The sequence below is a fragment of the Capsicum annuum genome, chromosome 1 (genome assembly GCF_002878395.1).
Source record: "Capsicum annuum cultivar UCD-10X-F1 chromosome 1, UCD10Xv1.1, whole genome shotgun sequence".
Classification (NCBI taxonomy): domain Eukaryota; kingdom Viridiplantae; phylum Streptophyta; class Magnoliopsida; order Solanales; family Solanaceae; genus Capsicum; species Capsicum annuum.
Window position 1 is genome coordinate 161,188,120 of NC_061111.1, and position 6,213 is coordinate 161,194,332.

Consider the following 6,213-nt stretch of genomic DNA (forward strand, 5'->3'; position numbering starts at 1 on the left):
TATTTCAATATCTGCTGACCTGTGAGATAGCATACACTGGCGTCGAGGATATCATCAATATTCAATATCTGTTGACATGCGAGATAGCATACATTAGCGTCGAGGATATCATCAGTATCTAATATCTGTTGACATGCGAGATAGCATACACTGGCATCGAGGATATGATCAGCATCTAATATCTGTTGACATGCGAGATAGCATCGCTGGCATCGAGGATATCATTAGCATTCACTATCTGTTGACATGCGAGATAGCATACGTTGGCGTTGAGGATATCATCTGCATTCAATATCTTTTGACACGCGAGATAGCATACGCTGGCGTCGAGATATCATCAGCATTCAATATCTGTTGACATGCTAGATATCATACGCTGGCGTTGAGAATATCATCAGCATCTAATATCTGTTGATATGCATGATAGCATATGCTGGCATTGAGAATATCTCATCATTTTATGAATCGGCATCTGAATGCATCAAGAGCACACGATTTGAAGGAATACCTTTAAGTCACTATTCAAAGACGGGTGATATATGAGATTTCCTAAAAACTAAAAATTTAAGGGTCATCTATAAGTAATATTATTTGAAATAGGATAGTGTACAAGATTACCTATGAATTGGTAGCTCATAGGTTATCCGTAAGCCGCAACGACATCCTAATCGGATAGTGTGCAAGATCACCCAAAAATTGATAGTTCAAAAGTTATCTATAAGTCGCAACTAAATCCTTATCAAAAAATATGCAAGATTATCAAATTGACAATGTCTAAGGGTTCTCTATAAGCCGCGTCATATCCAAGATCGATTATGTGCAGGATTACCCAAAGACTAGCAATTTGAGACATATCTGTAAGTCATTTTGTATCCAAGATCGGATGATGTGCAAGAATACTGAAAAGCTAATGATTGGAGAGATATCTGTAAGTTATCTCTTATCTAAGGTCAGATAATGTGTAGGATCACCTAAAATCTAGCAATTCAAAGGATATCTATAAGTCGCCTCGTATCCAATATCAAATAATGTACAAGATTATCTAAAGATTGACAACTCAAGGAAATCTATAAGTCATATCGGTACAAAAGATGCGCAAGACTTACCTGAGATCATATGCAAAGAATTATCATGCCACATACAACTAGCATTATAGGTGACTCAAAAGGGTTGCCGCATCAATACAAGATTACACGGTTACAAAGACCGTTCTGCATAAAGTGTCGTCGGTGTCCAAGAGAGACACCCCACTTTGAAAACATATTCAACTAACAAATGAGTTAATTATGCAACAACTAAGAAGGTTGTTGTTTTCATTGTTGTAAGTTATTTCCTTCCAAATAGGTATATGAAAGGAATGACTTCGCTTTTCAAGCGACAACTCACGTGGAGATATGGTAAACAATATATACCTCTTTTGTGAATCATGTTTAGTACTAACACTTTCTGTTTGAAGCATTGTCGAGAGCATCTATGAGGATGAAAATCTCAAATCAAAACCACAGGTGTGGACGACTTCAGAAAGGACACAGCACAACGTGGAACTCTTTCTTAGCAACAAAACGGGACATAGTCTAAAGAGGGACGTCAAACTCTTTGGGCGCGAGCTAAAGAATGATCGCCACTACCATCCAACCATACCTCTGTTAGAAGGCATGTGGGTATTTCAAGATATTCTGGTTTCAGCTTCACCTGCGGTATATTTCTAAACTCATACCGAGGGTAAATTTCTCTTTCTCTCATGTTCGAGTGATAGTGTACCCAGAGTTTTGGAAATTATGTCCAGGTAAGTTCTTGCCTATGGATGTGAAGGATCCCATATTCATGGTTAAGAGGTTACAAGTTTTTTTCCCATAACTTGATCAACTCGTCACTCATCCTGAGCCAAAGATCGTCTAAAATAAAAGACTATCTTTTCTTTTGATTGAGTCAAACTACAAGCAGTTTGATTCCCTAAGTCTCAAGGATATCTAGGTTGGGCTCTATGTAGAAAAATCGACTGCATTCCAACCACCCCCTCTAAATCCCTTTATTCTCCAACTTTTTGGTTTCATCAAAAACTCCAAAATCGATATAGCTTGTGAATTTTTTGAAAATCGTGCTTTAAATAGAACTTTATGAACTACAAGTGGCCTGAATTCTCCTGTAACCTGATATATGTAGGAAACTTGATACCAAGGTCCGGCCATAACTCCACGAAACTCGTGCGAAAGCCAACCTCTTTTAGATTTGAATTTGTGGTCGAACAAAAATTAGGAACGTCAACCTCCCTTTGCCCAGGGTTACTTGCATCCACCCTACCCAAAGGGAGGGGGCAGTTGTTGACACCTAATTTTTGCCCTCCACGACTAATTTAATCCTGAGTTTCTTCGACTTTTAATAAAATTAAAATATTTATTTCATTTGAATAAAATTTTTTCAAAATATATTTGTATGTAATTTTGTCATTTTAAGTAGCGATTATATATTACCGTGTTCGATTATATGATATTATGTAATTTGATTACTTAAATATTTATCCTATGGAATATGAATTTTAATTAAGGATTAATTTGAAGATAAATATAATAATTTAAATATTGATTTAATTATAATTTACTCGGATAAATATGTGTTTGATTTTATTAAATGAAGAAACTCGAGGTTAAATGAGATACTAATTCATTTTGAATTTTGATTTAATTTAGCCAATCTATTAGATTTGGCCATAATTGAAATAAAATTGGCCATAATTGCAATGCAATTGGCCAACTGATTTTCAATGTGGCCAAAAATAAAATGAATTGGCCAAATCCCCAAATTACTCAACAACCAATTTGTCCAATTCCACAATTAAAAATTACACCAGCCCAACATACCCCTTGTTCGACCCAATCACACCAATACCCGGCCCATGACCATTTATTTCCTCTTCACCAGCAAATAAAACAAGAATAACCTTCAACATCGACCTAAAAATAGCCAAAAACTGATGCCAACTCCAATAACTCAAACTCGATGCCAGCAATAACCCGGTGGAAAAATCAACCCAGCGATCAATCGATATCAGCAAAGATGTAATCCAAAATCACCATCTCTGACCCTACCATCTTCAACCCGACCTCAATTCGATGCTCGCGTGCATCACGTGCATCCTATGCGAACCTATACGAGAAAAGCCTTGGAAGCTTCTAGAAATAGGTGAGCTGTCTCCCCAACGTTTAAATCCCTAGATTTTTGAATTGATTTGTATAATTTCATACATATTTGGATGATTTTCATTGGTTTAGGGGAGAATTCGATTTGCCCAAATGGTATTAGTCCACCTATTCTCAATTCCTCTCAATAAATCCAAAAGAATCGGTATAATTTGGAGAGGAAAACCCAAGCTGTAGGGAGATTTGAATTTCAAATTCCAAAATATGCTATTTTGAAAATCCCCAAAATACCCCCAATTCTGTCTTCTTTATAAGAACCCGACTGGGTACTGAAATGGAGGTTGAAAAATTTTGGGTCTCGAAAAACTGAGAGTTGGAGGGGAGAGAAAAAAATATTGGTTTTGAAATATTGGTTCGGAAAAAGAATAGAGAGGGGACTCTCAAGAAGAATACTCTCTTCACACCAAAAGATACATATTCTTAAAGAATTTTGCATCTAAATTTATCGAAGCCGCTGTGAGATTTCTTTTTCGGTGGTTGGGATCCTATCGTTGGCTCGCCGGCCCATTTTGCTGCCCCAAAAGAGGTAACACCTTTTTTAATTTTAGTTTCTGTTATCGTGTCTTTATTTTTTCTTCATCTCTTTCTTTATAAGGTTTATGTTGTTTGTTTGTTGGGAGTAGCTGTAGATGGCCATGAAGGTCGTAGGATTAGTTTGTTATGATATGTTGTTCTGTTTTGTGGAAGCTATGATTGCGTTGTAATCTTCAATTTGATTGTTGACGGAGTTCATTATCATTTTCTAATGGTGCTGATTGGCTGTGAATACTTAATAATGGATAAGTCTAGCGTCTCATGATTATCGGTGTTGAATGACCCTAATGTTACAGTATGAATCAGTAGGTATACATGTCTGTCGAATTTCTATTTTTAGGGAGTCTCTATTACTGAGTATTGTCTGCTGTTATAAAGCTTTGACTGCTGAAATTTGGTCTTGTTCATTGTCTTTGACGTTAAAAAGCCATGTTGTTTGCATATTCTCTCTTGAACTTGGCTCATGGTATTTCTTTGACTATAGATTTCAGGGTCTAAAACTTTCAAAAGTTTTGTAAGGCCATGAGTTTTGTGCTTGTTGTGATGAATAATAATTTTTTTTTAGTTTGTTTTGTTGTTTTTGCACCCTACCGTGGTTAGGGATTCTCTTTAGGACCGAAAAGAGGAATTTTGAGAGCTTGTTTCGTTCATGAATCTTACACTGACAATATTGGTTTCCTGCAACAGTTAGAAGTGTTCTTTGGGATTAAAGAAGGAAACTTTGGGAATTTATTTTGTTCACTATTGATTGTTCTGCAAAATAGTTAGAGGCTTTCTTTTCTTTGGGATGAAAAAGGAAATTTTGAAGGTTTGTTTGATTCATGAGTTTTCACTAATAGTATTGATTTCCTACAAATAGTTAGAGGTTTTCATTTCTTTGGGATCAAAAAGGGAATTTTGAGAGTTTGTCTGGTTCATGAGATTTCCATTGTCGATATTTATTTGTGTGATTATACAATCTTGTATATGGAGATTTTTCTTATGATGTCATTTTACCGTTGATTTAAGTATAAATACGAATTCATTTTTAGCCCTTTGGTAGCTCTAACATTTTAGATTTGCTTTAATATTTATGTCTTCAGATGTTGCTATAGGAGTATTTTTTGGTGCTTATTCTTATTGGTAGAACCTGTCTTTTGCTATTAGTAGTTAGTTTAGTTAAATGTTTATAGTAGATCGGGCTAGACTTATATTTTTTGATGCTAATTCTAATTATTTTAAGTTTGCTTATCCCTATTATATCTTGCTCTTTTGACATTCTTGCTATTGTTGTTTAATTTTGCCTCTTTCCGATGTTTAATATCAAGCAGAAGAATAATTAAGAGAATAAGTTGTCAATGTTAAGAGTAAAATATGAAAAGTATTTGCGTTTGCCTCCATGATAATGGAAACAAGTGATAAAAAGTGATGAACTTCCTTTTAAATAGTGGACAAGTGAACGTAGGGCATAGTTTGGGTTACGTTTTGGATTTTAACCATGTATATTTCTGGTCTTTGTTGTTACTGTTATTGTTGTTAAGTTTCCTGTGTGTTACATAATTGAAAGTTGCTTTTGTTAAATTAATTTTGTATGTCTTTATTATATGTGATGATTTAGTATGCATTTAAATATTGACTTTCGGATATATATTAATTACTTTTTTCTTTTTGCATGTGGATACATTCAAGTCCTACACGAGATCTTTCCTCTTTGTGCATTATGGGCCATTGAGGCCCGTCTAGCCCTGAGTCGATTTTTTCAAAGTTGTAAGTCCAAAAGTGATCCCGTGGCGTATGGATACAAGGAATTAAAGAATAAGAACGGGTTAAAGTCCATCTTTGAAGCGGCAAAGGAGACTTGAAAGTCTCATTTTACTTATTCATTGTCGCCTTTATTTATTTATGATATATTTATTTATTTATTTATTTATTTTCTTATTCATTCATTTGGGCCTCGAAGTCAAAATTGTATTTAACACAGGTGGAACGAGACTCGAGCTAAGGGTTCGCAAATTAGACTAAGACAGGTTATGGGCCAAGGGCTCAAAATCTAGTTTAGGACAGGTTTTGTTGATTTGGGTCCAATGTTCTAAATCTTTTACTTTCTCCTCCCTTCCCCTTTGTATGTGTTTATTTGCTTATTAGTTTTGTTTAGACTTAGTTAAAATCCCTATTAAGTCGCATAAATCTATTTTATACAAGTCTTTTCTTAAAAATCAATCACTTTTCAACAAAGTAATCTTTTTAGAAGTTAATCAAAATATGTTTTCAAACAGTCTAGATAATCGCAAGTTAGCGGATGTTTTAGGTGCCTAGCACTTTCCTAAAATGTTAATAGGAACTGCTTACTCAGAATCTATAAATTTTAAATGATTTTTCTGTTTTGGATCGTTTAAAATGTTTCTTAATTTCTTTTCAAAATTAAGTGGCGACTCTCTAAATTAGTCAAAATTTTCTGCAAAACAAAGAGGATCACCTTGTTTTAAGCCTCTAGTAGAATGAA

General features: G+C 34.7%; 1 long non-coding RNA gene across 1 annotated transcript; it reads left to right on the forward strand.

Moving 5' to 3' along the window:
• The first annotated feature begins 2,861 nt into the window (after nucleotides 1-2,861).
• Nucleotides 2,862-5,877, forward strand: LOC107840978. Its single transcript, XR_001665354.2, has 2 exons — nucleotides 2,862-3,723; nucleotides 5,400-5,877. It is a non-coding gene; the product is annotated as an uncharacterized LOC107840978 (long non-coding RNA).
• Nucleotides 5,878-6,213: the final 336 nt, after the last annotated feature.